The sequence below is a fragment of the Chenopodium album genome, chromosome 13, assembly GCF_948465745.1.
Source record: "Chenopodium album chromosome 13, dcCheAlbu1.1, whole genome shotgun sequence".
In the NCBI taxonomy this organism is placed as follows: Eukaryota; Viridiplantae; Streptophyta; class Magnoliopsida; order Caryophyllales; family Amaranthaceae; genus Chenopodium; species Chenopodium album.
In genome coordinates this window covers 23,652,923-23,668,402 of record NC_137846.1, presented here as the reverse complement: position 1 = coordinate 23,668,402, position 15,480 = coordinate 23,652,923, and positions in this window count along the sequence as shown.

The following is a 15,480-nucleotide window of genomic DNA, read 5'->3' as shown; positions in this document are numbered from 1 at the left end:
TTGATTTGAAACATAAAATATGATTTTTTGTATAATCAATAATATGATTTAAGTGTTAGATCAAATTTTGAATTAATTTTATGAAGAACCCTAAAATTGAAATTAAATTCTGAATTTAATTTCAAAATTGAATTAGGCATAAATGTTATGTTTTAATTCAAAAGACCTAATTAATTTAATTTTACAAAAGTTGTTTAATTAAATTAAATCTAAAAAAAAGGATAATTTTGAGAGGGGGCAGCCGTGGCTGGGTGGTCGGACCACCGTCAAGTGGGCCACGACGGCTGTCCAGGTGGTCGAAAAGAGGGGAAGTGAGAGCGGTGGCTGGTGGCGTGGCTGGGCATTTTGCCTGGTTATGTGGCTAGCCGCGGCTGCGGCAGCTGGTGTTGTTGAGGCTGGGCTTCAGCCTGGTCTTGGTGGCAGGGCTGCTGATCCGGCTAGGCTATGAGCTTGGCTGCGGCAGCCGCATTCACCTGGCTCGGCAGCTAGCTCAGCCACAGTTCAGCCCTATTTTTTTTTTTAAAAAAAAAAAGGAGTTTTTTTTTAAATTATTAATTTTATGTTAATTTTGGATAAAATATGATTTTATCTAAGATAATTTTAAAAGTTAAAAGATAATTTTAATATTACAAGATAATTTCAAATTTTAAAATTTGTTTTAATCTTTGAAAAATATTTAAAAGGATAATTGAGCAAGATTCTAAAAGATAAAGATTGACTTGATAATGTGATTATCCATAATTAGTTAGGTAATTGATTTAAATTTTGTGATTGGCTAATAATTAGGATAAAATCTCCTAATTTTGTTAGGATAATCTTTGAGGATAAATATGATTTATCTTTTAAGATTAAAATAAGATTTGATTCTATCTCATGCCTAATTTAAAATGTATGATATTTTATTGATGGTCATGAATAATATATGATATTATCTAATTGCAGTAATTAAAATATGAGATATTTAAGTGCCGTGTTTCCTTAATTATGAACATTCGATGTTGTAGTTTAGGAAAGCATGATGAGTGATTTATTATGTGGAAATTTTATAATATATGATATTATGTTGCTATATAATGACTAATATGGCCCACTAGATTGCTAAATACGATCTGCGCATCGTGATGTATTTTTGTAATCTAAGTACGGTCTACGAACCGATAAAGTATTTTTTGTAATTTTATTTATTTTATTTAAGTAGTAAATAGAATAGATTAGAATTATAGGTTGCATTTAATCTAAGAAGCTCATGAAGTAAAGGCCCAAAGGAGCGAGGTGGATGAGATCCATGAAGGCTCAAGTGAGAGCATTTACTTTATTAGCTTTCTTAGGATTAGGGGCCATGCTATGTCTTTTTTATGCATTCAGTATTTTATGCATGTTAGATTTTATTGATGTTTGTGATGATGCGCTAGAGTTCACTAAATTAATCACAACATAATGAATCTAGGTCCTGGTAATGTTGAGGTTGCTTTTCCAATTAAAACCCAATAAACCTTTGATATTTATGATAGGTCATGCCAAAGCTGGGTGTCATTTTATATCTTGGGAGAGTTGGGATAAATCAAGTTTTACAATTTTAATTGATTATACTCAACAAGGTTACCTAAAGCGTTTAGAACCTTGAAGCAAAGGGTAATAATTAAATACGTGATGGTTAATTATTCAACCAAGAGTTACAAGAGTTGTAATCAGTAAAGAGTTTACTCACCTTGAAAATGTAATGGTTGATGGTAGGGCCAAAGTCCAGTCAACTATTACACGAATAAAGGGTCTTAGAATCACTTAAATTCAAATTGGGATCATTTAAATTGAATAAAGTGTTGAAGTAACCTATAATTTTAATTTAGGTACTTCAAAGATAAACATAATTGAATTTTGCATTTATTAAATGAGTAATATTTCGTTCAAATTTTATAATTATATAAAATCTCCTCGATTGAAAATAAAGTTGAGAAATGTTCTGAAAAGGTTAAAAGATAATCCATAAGCCTATATTCCAATTTTGCTAAGATGGTTCTAAAAGGCAAGTTTTAGAAACCCATGTCACATGTCTAAGGTTGGTTTTTATTCAAAATGTTTGAGTAAAATGCCAACACCATCATCATTTTGAAAAGTATTTCAAGGGCTATAATGAGATGGGAGGTACAAACCTCTAAAACGATAAGTATAGAAGTCCAATAAAATCTCTTATCTTCAATATGATTGAAAATAAGAAAGTGATTGGAAGTCTCTATGATCAAAAGTTGATCAAATGACATTATTCTTCATCCATTTCATATAGAGTTAAATAGTTGATTAAATTCAAATATGAATAATGAATGAATAGACTTAGCAAAATCATGAAAAGTGCTTAAAGTTAAGCAAAGCATCATTTTGAACTTAAGAGAAATGTTCTAAGTGTCTCAAATGGGAAAGGTTTAAGAATATATGAGGATTGCATTATGAAGTTATAGGCAAAGAAATGCAAACAAGTTGCTACTTCTCAAACCTAGAAATACTTACATGCTAAAAGTTGTTATGAACAATAAATGTTTCCAATTAAATGGACCAATTCCAATTGATTAGAAACTACCTCATACAGTTGGAAGGTAAATGAATGGAAATGTTCCAATTTAAGAAGTATATTATAGAAATTGATTTAGCATATTACTACTTCTTGGATATGTGATATCATGTTTAGTTCACTCTCTTTGAGAATGTGGTTGAACTAAATGTAGAAGTATAGCTAAGGGAGAAATAAATCTACAAGTTTAGAAGCAAATGTTGCTACTTCACAAGTACAATCTACAAGTCTAGAAGCAAAAGTTGCAGCTTTACAAATAAAAGCTTATTTTCACCTTACCTACTTATTAGCTAGAATTAAATAAATGTTATTTATTATTTCCATTATCAACACACCAATCAAAGTTAGTAATGACTAACATTGAAGATTCAAAACATGGACTAAATGTTAATCTATGCTTTATTGAGTCACAATGTGTTTTGAAAAGCTAAATAGGTTTAAAGTTCTATATGATAGAAATAATTAAACCATTTCTATATATATATAAATTGTCTCTAATATGTCAAATGATTCGAATGAAAAATGAACATTGCATGCGAAAGATCCAAAGGGATGGACTTTCAATATCATTAGATTGTGAATCTATTGATATATGTGAACATCATTCTAATTTGAAAATTTTGACGAAGTCACCATTTAGAGAAATGATGATTTGAACTCAAGGTCGAATACATATCGATGTAAGAAAACCTAAGGTTCAACATTTGGAGACAGGAAATGAAACTTCATTTGTGATATGCTCACTTGTGCTTAGTTGAAGCTAAAGTGTGAAAATTTTGAAAAGTTCAAAAGGTTTAGTATGAAGTTCAGTATCAACTTGACAAGATAGTGATTACATTACAATATGATTGTAATGGTGAAAATTTGTGTCAAGACATTTACTTGGCAATGTATTCAATTTATTGCGATATGATCGTGACAATGAGAATTTAAGCCAAAACCTTGATAGACATCCAAGAGTTGTGAAATCATTTTACAACAAAATCCGATAGAAAACCTTATGAAGTGTTTATAAATGAGCTATCAATCTATATAAGATATATTTGATAATGGATGAAAATTACCTATCTTCCAACCATTATTCAGGGGATATACTTTTAAGATAAGTTATAAAACCAAACAAAACTACATATGTCAAATCAAAATGTAGCAAAGGCTTCATATGTGATATGGATAAGAAAAGTTCTTATAAAGTCTTTCTACAAAGTAAGGAATGAAAGTTGTATTAAATCGTTTAATGCACGTACAATTCCTATATAGAGCACGGGGTACTACTACACAAGTCATACTTAGCACAAAATGTTTGTTGCTTAAGTAGATGCCCTTGTGGAAAACATGTCATTTCCAAAAGGTCAAGTGGGAGTAATGTAAATCTCGAAAGAGTTCGAGAAAAGCAACAAACAAACATATTTCAAACCGTAGTTGGTTCACCCTATGCTAAATTGGCCTCTTCAAAAGGCAAGTGGGAGTATAAGAATCTCGAAAAGTTCGAGAGCCTTGAAAGAGTTCAAGAAAAGCTATGTCAAAAATCTTGAAGAAATTCGAGAAATAATCGAATAAAAGAAACAAAATGAGCATGATTCACCTCATGTTACAAATGACAACGCATGGTCTCATTAAGTGTAATGTGAATAATAACCATATGTCGAAGGTAGTACATTCCAAGTGCACATCCTCTATTGTCGTTTCTCATTGAAGACTAAACAAAGTTGTTGTATAAGTTTAAATTGTTGCATAAAAACCCACAATGATGACTAGCATACGTGAAACTTAGCCAAAGAAATATGATTTTATATTGACTAAGAGTTCTAAAATATTTATTTTGGAACATGATGATTATGCAAGTAATAAAGATGATATGACAAGTTATAATTCCAAGTGGTTTAAAAACCATGGAAGTCTTAAATAGTTTCTAAGTCTACAAGTAAGTGTATGACACTTGATTAATTTGCCTATTTGGGTAAGACTCATTATAAGAAAACAGATGAGAAAGAAAAATGTTTTCTAACCAAAGCAAAGACATGTTAAAGGGTTCAACAAATTCTTAGTATGACTATGACTACGATGAAGTCTTTACATTAGTCATGTTGCTAAAGATCTATTAAAGATATTTTAGTGATATGACGAGGTTAAGTTTATGGGGTGCCTTATGCACTCAAGGTGTTTATACACCAAGGTAGTTAAAGGATTTAATAATAAATGTTGCTTGTCACTAATAAATCAAGAATTGAAATTTGAAAGTTTGCTTTACTTGATTGAACTGATAATGGATTGATTGTGTTGTTTGCAAATGAGTCATCACCAAGTCTAAACTTGTAAATCACGTAAAGTGCAAGATGGATGAGCAATAAAACTCTAGATTTGTGCACATGTGGAGTAATAACAATCACGGGTTGGGGTACACGGGGTATTAGTCGTGCACTTTTCTTGAGGCCGTCTGATCTACGAGTCTCTTATTTCAAATACTTTTCAAAACTAGGGGTTAGATGAGATCTCATACTAGCTATGGTCACGAAGTCGTGTCCGTGGTCGTTAGATGTTTTATTGATGTTTCCGAAAGGAGACATGGGGTTTTTCTTTTATTGATGTTCCAAATGGAGTATGGGTTGGACAACCTTGTCTATTGCTTAATCCAATAAAATAAATATAATGAGCTAGCTACTATCAACTAGTGAAGTCTTAATAAAACTAATAGTTGAGTCGTGTGTTGGGTCTATAATTTAATGATGCATGTTGAGTGATTAGTAGTAGCAGGTTAGGGATTTCTTATTTTATTTCGAAGCTTGTATGTACTCAGCTTTGCTGATTGCGTGCATTTGTGTGTCTTTTCTTTGGTCATGGCCTTCGCCTTTCAATGACCCTGTAATGATCCAATCTTTACACTTGTAATATTGGGGAGCAGACTCATCACAGGTGTTTACATAGTTTGGACTTGCATCAAGGGGGTGGGATTTTGAGTGGAGAGTTGGTTATTGTTCGCAGTTTATTTCTTTTCATAAGTTTGAATTTATTTAAACTCTGATTTTATTTATTTACTACTTTTGTGGGGTTTTGAATAAGGGCCTTAATGGTTCCAAGTTGTAAGATTTAATTTGGTTTTGGTTATTGGTTTTGAAACTTATTTATAATTGAGTTAGTTTTTCCGCTGCTATTTTCTGATAAAGCCTTAACGTTTGAACACGTGGCGGTAGCACGCTAGTTATTCTCTTGAATATTGTTCAGGGTCCTCACAGGTTTAAAAAGAGAATTATTGGGGTGTTACAAAGTGGTATCTGGCCAAGTGCTTATTTAATTAAAGTGGTATCTGGCCAAGTGCTTATTTAACTAAAGCCAAAATCGAGTTTTAAAGTTTTTTTTTTTTAAAACTTGGCCAAGTGCTTATTTAATTAAGCAGTGTTAAAGTAAGTTCATTTAAATTTTTTTTTTGTATTTATTTTAGGAATGACCAATTTTTTTTTTTGAAGAAGAAAAAGATGCAAAATGTTTTTTTAATGAAGAACATCCAAAATTTTTTTTTTATTTATTAAGGATGTCCGAATTTTTTTTAAGAAAGCCGATTTTTTTTTTTCAATCTTTTTCGAAGCTTATTTTCAAATCTTATTTTAAAAAGAGGAGTCAAAAATAGTTTTAGTTTGTTCATGTTGCAGGAAAGCAAGGATTGAGGTAAGAAATATGTGTTAAAAGCTTTTATAAGCATGTTGGTGAGCTTGGGTAGGAGAAGAAAGGGCATATAGGCTAGAATTTAATTTCTTTCCTATGTGCATATTTTTTTAAGAGGTGTTCAAGCATGTTGTATGACTAAATGTTTATTGATGACAGCATGTAATATGTGAATCATTATATGTGAGCTATCAAGATTGTTTGATTGAACACCGAACTTAATTTTCTGCAAGAACTGTACTATATGGTTAAGAAAAGGGTTTACTATTGGTAGTTAATTCCGTTTTTTTGTAGGATCCCTAAACCTATACCCTGTGAGTTTCTATGATCACAATCTTGAGGAATGTTAAGGATTTTGAGAGTTCAATTGGTTATGTTGGGATGGTTCGCTTCAATGGTCTTATTTGAGATGTTTTTTTCGAAAAAATCTTGGATGCACGTCATCACATGAGTGTGAGTATAGTTTTTTGGGATAATTTGTTGTTGAGATACCTTGTCTAGTTATTAAGAATGAGTTTTTGAGTTTTGTTCACTTGTGCATGAAGACACCAAGTTATAAAGATAAGGAAATTGATTTTAATGCACATGGTTAAAGAGCTTAAAGATGAAGTCATTTGGGATATTATCTATTTTGAGGAATATGTTTTGTCTTTGAGCACGAGTTTGAATTGGAATCGAAATTGAACAAGAGCCCAAGAGAGGTGAGCATACGAATTGATTAGAGATGAGTAATGATGAAAGTTATTATATGAGCTGAGGTATACTCAATGCGGATCAATTGAAGTTTGACATTTTAAGCTTAGTGACTTATCATCTCTTATGATTAAAGTTATTTAATTTGGGATTGAGAATGAGCATATATATTTTAATATATGATTGGAGTTTTGAGAAGTCATGATCTTGTTGGAATATTGAGGACTCTTGTTATGTTGGACCTTAAATACATTGTCACATGTTCAACCTTGAGAATATTGACATATGTTATTTAGGAGTTATGAGTATTTATTCTATCACTTGGGATATGAGGGTAATTATTTTACTTTAAGGAGTCATTATGTGTAGCAATGCTATCATTTTGGAGAAAATTCTTGAATTTATTCACCTAATCTTTTAGAGTTGTTCAACAACCTTATGATTTCTATTGTTTTCCAAGTGCTACTCATTTCTTTCTTCCCTTTGTGAGAAGCAGTTAATGGGGATATTTTTATTTTTATTTTTGATTGTTTGTTTAACTATATGAACTTTGGTTGTTTATCAATCAAGATTTTATGTATTCGAATTATTGGGAATGAGGACATAAAAATTTTACCTCAAACCTTAATTCGAATTAAATGATAATTGTTTCTTGATTGAGTTTAGTGGTTGGTGTTAGTTGATTAGAAAAAGAGGAAGCTAAGTGTTTCAACCCAACCTATATAGCAACCAGTTTTATCATCAAGAAAGTATGGTGACAAGAAACAATTCCAATAGTGGAATTATTTGAACAAGGTAGTAAGGCAAGCTTGACATATTTCCAAAGATGATATAACCACCAACAATCCCATAGTGGGAAAAAGGTGTAAAAAGATGGTGTTAAGAGGTGAAAACTATATATATACCAAAGGGAGATCAATTCCCGAAGTTTTGATGGTTGAGTTAAAGAGTTATACAAGTTGTTTAAAAACAATTTGTGTCTTGAGAATTTGATGAGAGTGAATAAAAGTTTGTACAGTAAGTATTGGAAAGATTTGATTTTTACCATGTCAGTGGGAACGAAAAAGTTCTGAATACATCCGATCTTATTTGGAGACGTTTGCGATAACAAACCCGAAATAAGTTTTACCAGTTTTTCATGCAGATAGAAAGAAAAGATAGTGAGGTTTAATTAAGTGGAAATGAAAAGATTGCTTGCTTTCGAGAAGTACTCCAAATCATTAAGATCTTGAAGTTTTCAAGGAAGTGGTGTTGCTGAACGAGATGAAGGATGGTGAATGATGAGTTCCAATGGTAATTGTCAAAACATAAAGTTTGTGGAGTTGGATTGATTTGTATAAAGAGTGATTAGTTCATGTATTCGCTGAAAGAAAGGTGAGACCAACGATGAAGAAAAGGGATCAAAGCAAGAAAGAAGGTAGGCAAAAGGTCAACAATATGACTGAAGAAGCTTTAAAGGAATATTTTGGAAATAAGAAGAAGCAGGAGGGTGGCTTAAGTAACTCTTGAAATTCAAGGAAGTTTAAACCATGAAGAAATAATATACTTAAAGGTATTGAGATTATTGAACTATGAATATGAAAATGCCATAAAGGAGAAGAATTTATGACATGATTTACGAATTTGATTGGGATATGTTAATATGATTTAAGTAAAGATTGGTCATAAAGTGATTGAAGTTGAGATTATTTAGGGGTCACGAGATTTATTCAAGGGATGCTAGAAGAAAGATTATGGATTAATTGAAAAAAAAAATGTAAGCAAGGGAAATATAAGCAAAGGATATAAAGGTTAAGTGAAGTTGGAGGTGTAATATGGACATATTTGCGTGTGGATAAAGGATTAACGTTGCATTGTTTAAAAAGGAGTTGAAAGATATTATTGTAAGTCGGTAAGGAAAGGGTTACATTGCCTTGGGGAGCACACGTAATTGTTAAAGAGGAAGGATGAAAGTGTTTGTATAGTGCCTATTGGGGATTGATCAAAGTGACAATGAAGAGTAATTATCTGTTGATTCTAAGCGACAATTTGTTTGATCAAATGAAAGGAGCGAATATAATATCGAGATTAGACTTGGGGATAGAACTACTAAGTAAAAATATTCGAAAGAGGATATTTCGAATTTGGCGCTTATGACAAGGTTTAGACGATTCGAGTTTTCATTTTTGCCTTTTGGGATAATGAATCACCTATAATTTCCACGGACTTATGGAATCCAGTGTTTTCATTGAAGGTATTTTGGTGAATTCTAAGAATGGGAAAGAAAGGACGATGTGAACATCTGTAATAAAACGTGTTAATGCTTAGAGAGAAGAGAATGCACGCAAGTTTTTCCCGAGTGTGAGTTGTGATTGAGAAAGGACCATTTTGGGAAACCTTTGATAAGAGGAAATGTTGATGTAACAGGGATAGAAGCGGTGAATTATGGACTCCGTGATAAAAACAATTGTTGTTGAGGTTTAAGTTGGACAACGGTGTGGAAGATTTTGATAGATTCGAAAGGATTATTGACAAGTGAATGCCCTGGCGAAGAATAATTGGAAGTTCATGGGAAGTAATAAGTGTGAAATAATTTTGTATGAATTAATGATTATTTGTGAATGAAGTTTAAAGTTTAAAGTTTAAAGTTTGAGATAGACTCTCACACATAAGGATTTAAATATGTAACAAGAAATGATTGGAGTTGATAAAGGACCATGGAAGGGACATTCAATGTCATTGAAAGGGAGGCAATGTATTGGGCAAATACATTGCTAATAATGTTAAAGTTAAGGAGGAATAAGGAAATTAATCTCCTCGCAAGTGTTGGAAAAGAAAAGTTGAGAAAATGTTGGGGTAACTACAGCATGAGACCAACAATATTCGAGGAAATGAATAAAAAATCAAGTAGAGAGTGTGAATTTGATCGAATATGTAAGAGGATATGTCATTTTAATATTCATGGAGATAAAAGCTTGAGTATACTTTGTAAGAGTAAGAAGTTTAAAGGAAATATAACGGAAGGAAAGCGAAATACAACCAGGAAAGGACAAGCTGCAAAAATGATTTGATAAAGGTGTATTGAGGGTTTAGAGTGATTAATTTATTCGGATTGTGGTGGATAGATTGTCTAAGTCCACGATGTTTAAAAACCGATGAAGGAGACTTGGAAGATGGAGCAACTTGCGAAGGCTTACATCAAATTCGTTGTGAGACTACATGTAGTTCCTGAGAATATCATGTCGGATATACATTCATAGTTTCTTTCAAGAAATGGAAGGTATACAGGAGAACTTTGGTGATACATTGAGGACGACTACAACATCCACCCAATGGTATAATGACGAAATAATATCTGACAGGGGAATTTATGCAGAAAACATGTGTATTCAATTTCAGAAAGGATGTAACAAATCACCATACAAGCTAGAATTGGTATGGAAACATTTTAAGGTTAGAATAAAAGAACCATGAAAGTTCACTATGTCGGGGAACATTAGTGACTGAAGCAAGAAAAGTATACATGAATGGATTTGATCTGAGTAGTGCAAGTTAAACAACGGACAAAGCACAAGTGTTATTGAAAGTGTAACCCAAAAGACAAAAGATGAATTTTGGTAAGAAAGAAAATTTGAGCCAAAGTATATAGAAATATATATGAATTTGCATAGAATTGGTAAAGTGGCGAATAACTTGGCATATTATCGGACCTTGGTAAAGTATAAGACAATTTTCATAAGTCATTGTGAAAGAACATTAACCAAAGGTATGAGTTGAAAAGGGATCTATTGAGTTCAGCCAATTTGATCATGAAAAAGCTAGACAAAATCAAAGTTTCGAATATCAAAGTGCTTCATACTTTTACTAGAGGATTGGTAAAAGATAGTATAGATGGAAATTGATTATTTTTGGTATAATGAGTAAGGAATTAATAAGAATTTTGGTTCGCAACAAGGTGCATACAGAGAAGTATTATGACCTTACCAAGGATGGAATGAGAAAAGATCAGCATAATTCTAAAGTTGAGTTAAGTGGAGTTACGGGGGCGTAACTCGTTTTCTTTAAGGGGGGTAGAGTGCGATAGAATTACGCGCTTTTTCCTTAATTTGGCATTTTCAAAGTGCTTTTTCGTCAATTTTACACTGATTTAGTTGATAAGTTTGATTATTTTACACACTAAGATGTGTAAGTTTATTACCAAAGTTGATTCTTACACTAATGCTAGTGTGACTCTGTTAGAAAGTCTAATAGTTTACACATTATTTTGTGTAAGTTTGTTAGTAAAGTTTTTATCTTACACATTATATTGTGTAAGTTGGTCAGTAAGTTGGTTACTTTACACACTAGTTTGTGTGTGAATGAATAGATGAGGTAGAAAGGAAGTATCACAAAAGTACAGCAACTAAAAGTATTAAGAAATTTTTTTGAGATTTTAAGTATTTATTTGCCTTTAATCGAGTTTTTAAAGTTTTCGTACCTAAGTTTCGAGGACGAAACTTCTTTTAAGGGGGGTAGACTGTAATACCCCGTATTTTTATGTATTTTTATAAAGTATTTAAGTATTAATAAAATGTATTGTTAAGGGCTCAAGTGTTTTAATTAAATATTTTAAAGGGTTAGAGTATTTTAAATATAAGGTTTTATAAAAGTAAAATATATTTTGGGCCAAACGTTTATTAATTATTGGACAATGTAAATTATTCCTACATACTCTTATTGGAATAACCCATTCCAAAACCCATAACTTAAGCCCTATCCCATAACTTAAGCCCACATCTTTATAAGCCCAAATTTAACCCTACACTCTCTACTCTATAAATACACCATGAATCCCCAAAAATTTCCCACACAAAAAGGTTAGTCCCCAAATGTTTTCTTTCTCCTTTGTTTTATTAATTTGTGTAATTATAATTATTGATTTATGGGTTTTGATTTTATTGTTTGAAATTAATTTAATTAGTATGAAATTGTATTTTGATGATTAAACTTTATAATTTCAGATTTTATAAATGTCATAATTTTCAGATTTTGTAAATTTTATAACCTAGGGTTTTTATTATTGAAAATCATGATTTTAGGGTTTTTATGAACAATTGATTTAGGATTTTTATAGTAATGATGTTTTGAAATTTTGGTGATTATAACTAATGATTAGTTTAACTTAATTCCAGATTAATTTGAACACGTCAATTCGTGTTTTAATTTTTAAATTTCCGTTCGTTAATATTAATCCCATTTTAATCCCGATCAGGTTCTAAACTCATTCGATTTTGATAAAAAAAAAAAAAAAAGTAGTGTTTTTCATGTGGAAACAACGTTCTAAGAAAGACTCATTACCTTTGGTAGAGAGCACCACCCTCTCGTGGCCAAAATTAAGCCTCTAAACATGATTTTCAGGCAGTTTTTGATTTTTAACGAAGTTTTTTTTATGCTCAAAATTTTATCCTTGAGTTTGATTAATAAAATTAATTATGTTTAAAGTTAATTAAGCATAAATATATGTTTTTACTGAAGTTTTAAGAGGTTTTCATCATATTATATTGTTGGAAATTTCTTAGGTTAGTAATATAATTGTTGGTTGTTTTTTTTAGGAAGTGATTATTTCCTAGGAGACTTTTAATTGAGTATAAAAGTGATGTGTTGATAAAGTTTTGAAAGGTTTTTAATTAATCTAAAGTGCTGGAAATAGTTACTAAGTACTAATTTTGATGTTTTATAAAGAGGGTTTAATCACCCATTAAAAAGGGAGATTATTAGAGGTTTTTAAATAATTTTCAGATTTTTATTAAACTTTAAACTTGCTGTAATTTCATGTATAAGAGTGTATTTTAAGGTTTTTATGAAGAAAATTTAAAGAACTATATATAAGCCTTTAATTTTAACTAAAGGGAAAGTTTTAAAGTGTTGTTTAATTGGATTTTGAAGGTTTTTAAGTAAGTATTGCTGTAAATTTAATTGCTTGGGTATTTATTAAATTATTGTTGTTTTGTTTAGGGGGGGACTTTATAGAAAGTGATTTCTAGTTAGTAAAATGGCATACCAATTCGTTTATTCAAGGTACGTACGAGTTACGAAACCTTGCTTTTAGGTGCATGTTTAAGGACGGATCAAGAACTTCGTATCATGTATACTGTATAGGGATGACTGGGTTAAATTGTTTGGTTATACATTGTGAATTTTCGTATGACGTGCACTATTCTATATTGCAAGTATCGTTTATGCTCTAATTATGCAAGGTGCGCTTAGAGGCAAAGGTATGTGATTGGTGAAATGATTAATTTATTACTCATTCATGATTATGGAAACAGAATGAGTAAAGGAAGAATTTAAGTCTTATATGACGAGGTTAAGTTTGTGGGGTGCCTTATGCACTCAAGGTGTTTATACACCGAGGTAGTTAAAGGATTTAATAATCAATGTTGCTTGTCCCTAATAAATCAAGAATTGAAATTTGAAAGTTTGCTTTACTTGATTGAACTGATAATGGATTGATTGTGTTGTTTGCAAATGAGTCATCACCAAGTCTAAACTTGGTAAATCACGTAAAGTGCATGATGGATGAGCAATAAAACTCTATATTTGTGCACATCGGGAGTAATGACAATCAGGGTTGGGGTACACGGGGTATTAGCCGTGCATTTTTCTCGAGGCTGTCTGATCTACGAGTCTCTTATTTCAAATACTTTTCAAAACTAGGAGTTAGATGAGATCTCGTACTAACTACGGTCACAGAGTCGCGTCCGTGGTCGTTGGATGTTTTATTGATGTTTCCGAAAGGAGACATGGGGTTTTTCTTTTATTGATGTTCCAAATGGAGCATGGGTTGGACAACCTTGTCTATTGCTTAATCCAATGAAATAAATATAATGAGTTCGCTACTATCAACTAGTGAAGTCTTAATAAAATTGATAGTTGAGTCGTGTGTTGGGTCTATAATTTAATGATGCAGGTTGATTGATTAGTAGTAGCAGGTTAGGGATTTCTTATTTTATTTCGAAGCTTGTATGTACTCAGCTTTGCTGATTGCGTGCTTTTGTGTGTCTTTATTTGGTCATGGCCTTCGCCTTTCAATGACCCTGTAATGATCCAATCTTTACACTTGTAATATTGGGGAGCAGACTCATCACAGGTGTTTACATAGTTTGGACTTGCATCAAGGTGGTGGGATTTTGAGTGGAGAGTTGGTTATTGTTCACAGTTTATTTCTTTTCATAAGTTTGAATTTATTTAAACTCTGATTTTATTTATTTACTACTTTTGTGGGGTTTTGAATAAGGGCCTTAATGGTTCCAAGTTGTAAGATTTAATTTGGTTTTGGTTATTGGTTTTGAAACTTATTTATAACTGAGTTAGTTTTTCCGCTGCTATTTTCTAATAAAGCCTTAATGTTTGAACACGTGGCGGTAGCACGCCAACAATTCCCCTGAATATTGTTCAGGGTCCTCACAGGTTTAAAGAGAGAATTATTGGGGTGTTACAGTTTCAATCTTATTTAATTATGGTTTTTGAAATTAAATAAAATGTCCAAAATAATTATGAATTGTTTGGCTCATCAAGTTGATGACTTGGTAAATGAAACCCCACAGGTGAACTAAATTCATACATAATTTAAGTTCCTAGTTTGAAATCATTAAAGTAGACATAAATGATTTCAATAAATGGACTAAAATGTAAGATTGATTGGATAGCGTAGTTTCGCGGGCTATAGGGGCATAGTGATGCTCGGTCAATCACATGGATATGCATGAATGATGCATGATCGAACTATTGACCTACTTTGAAGTTCAAGTATAGAGTTTCCAGATATATTAGTGGATTCCTTTGACATAAGTGGAACATTGATTTCACTCAATGATTGATTTAACTGTGGTACATTCAAACGTCTACCCGTAACTGGAGATTATAAAGGATGTTTCCTAGTTACTTCAAGAATTGAGTGGGATCTTTGGTTGCCACAAGATTGGATTAAGTCTACCTATTTAATTAGGAATGTGTCATCACGCCTTGAAGAGGGAGAATTCAGTGAATGCGTGGCCGCGCTCAAATGTATTACTTAGTAATCATTTGTTTTGTAACTCTAACTCAGATTTCAAGAAATGATTTGTGGATTAATATGATCTCAACATGTGATACAATCATATTATCAAATCAACACATATTGACTTAAGGAATTTGAATATTGCACACTTGTCTCAGATAAGTGGGTGATTGAAGGATTTATGTCTTCGTCAAGTGCAATTACTAGATATATAATGGATCAAATTATGGAGATAATTAAGTTCGTTCTTTTGGGTTGTCATTATCTGTTGCTAGACGTGATCAATAATTTTTGGGCTAGTCAAACAGTCCAAAGCCCAATAGAATGGATCCTATAAGGTCACACAAAAGGGTACTGGATTGAACAAAAGAAAGAAGTCCATTATTGGGCCTCATGGAGTGGCAGGCCATATGGGATTGAAGAGAGTGTTATGGGCTTGGTTTGGACTCTAGATATACATATGATGCATGTATAAATAGAGGCCTTGCCTAGGGTTTGACATACAACACTTAACCAGTCAATTGAGAATTGACTAGTGAGCAACCAA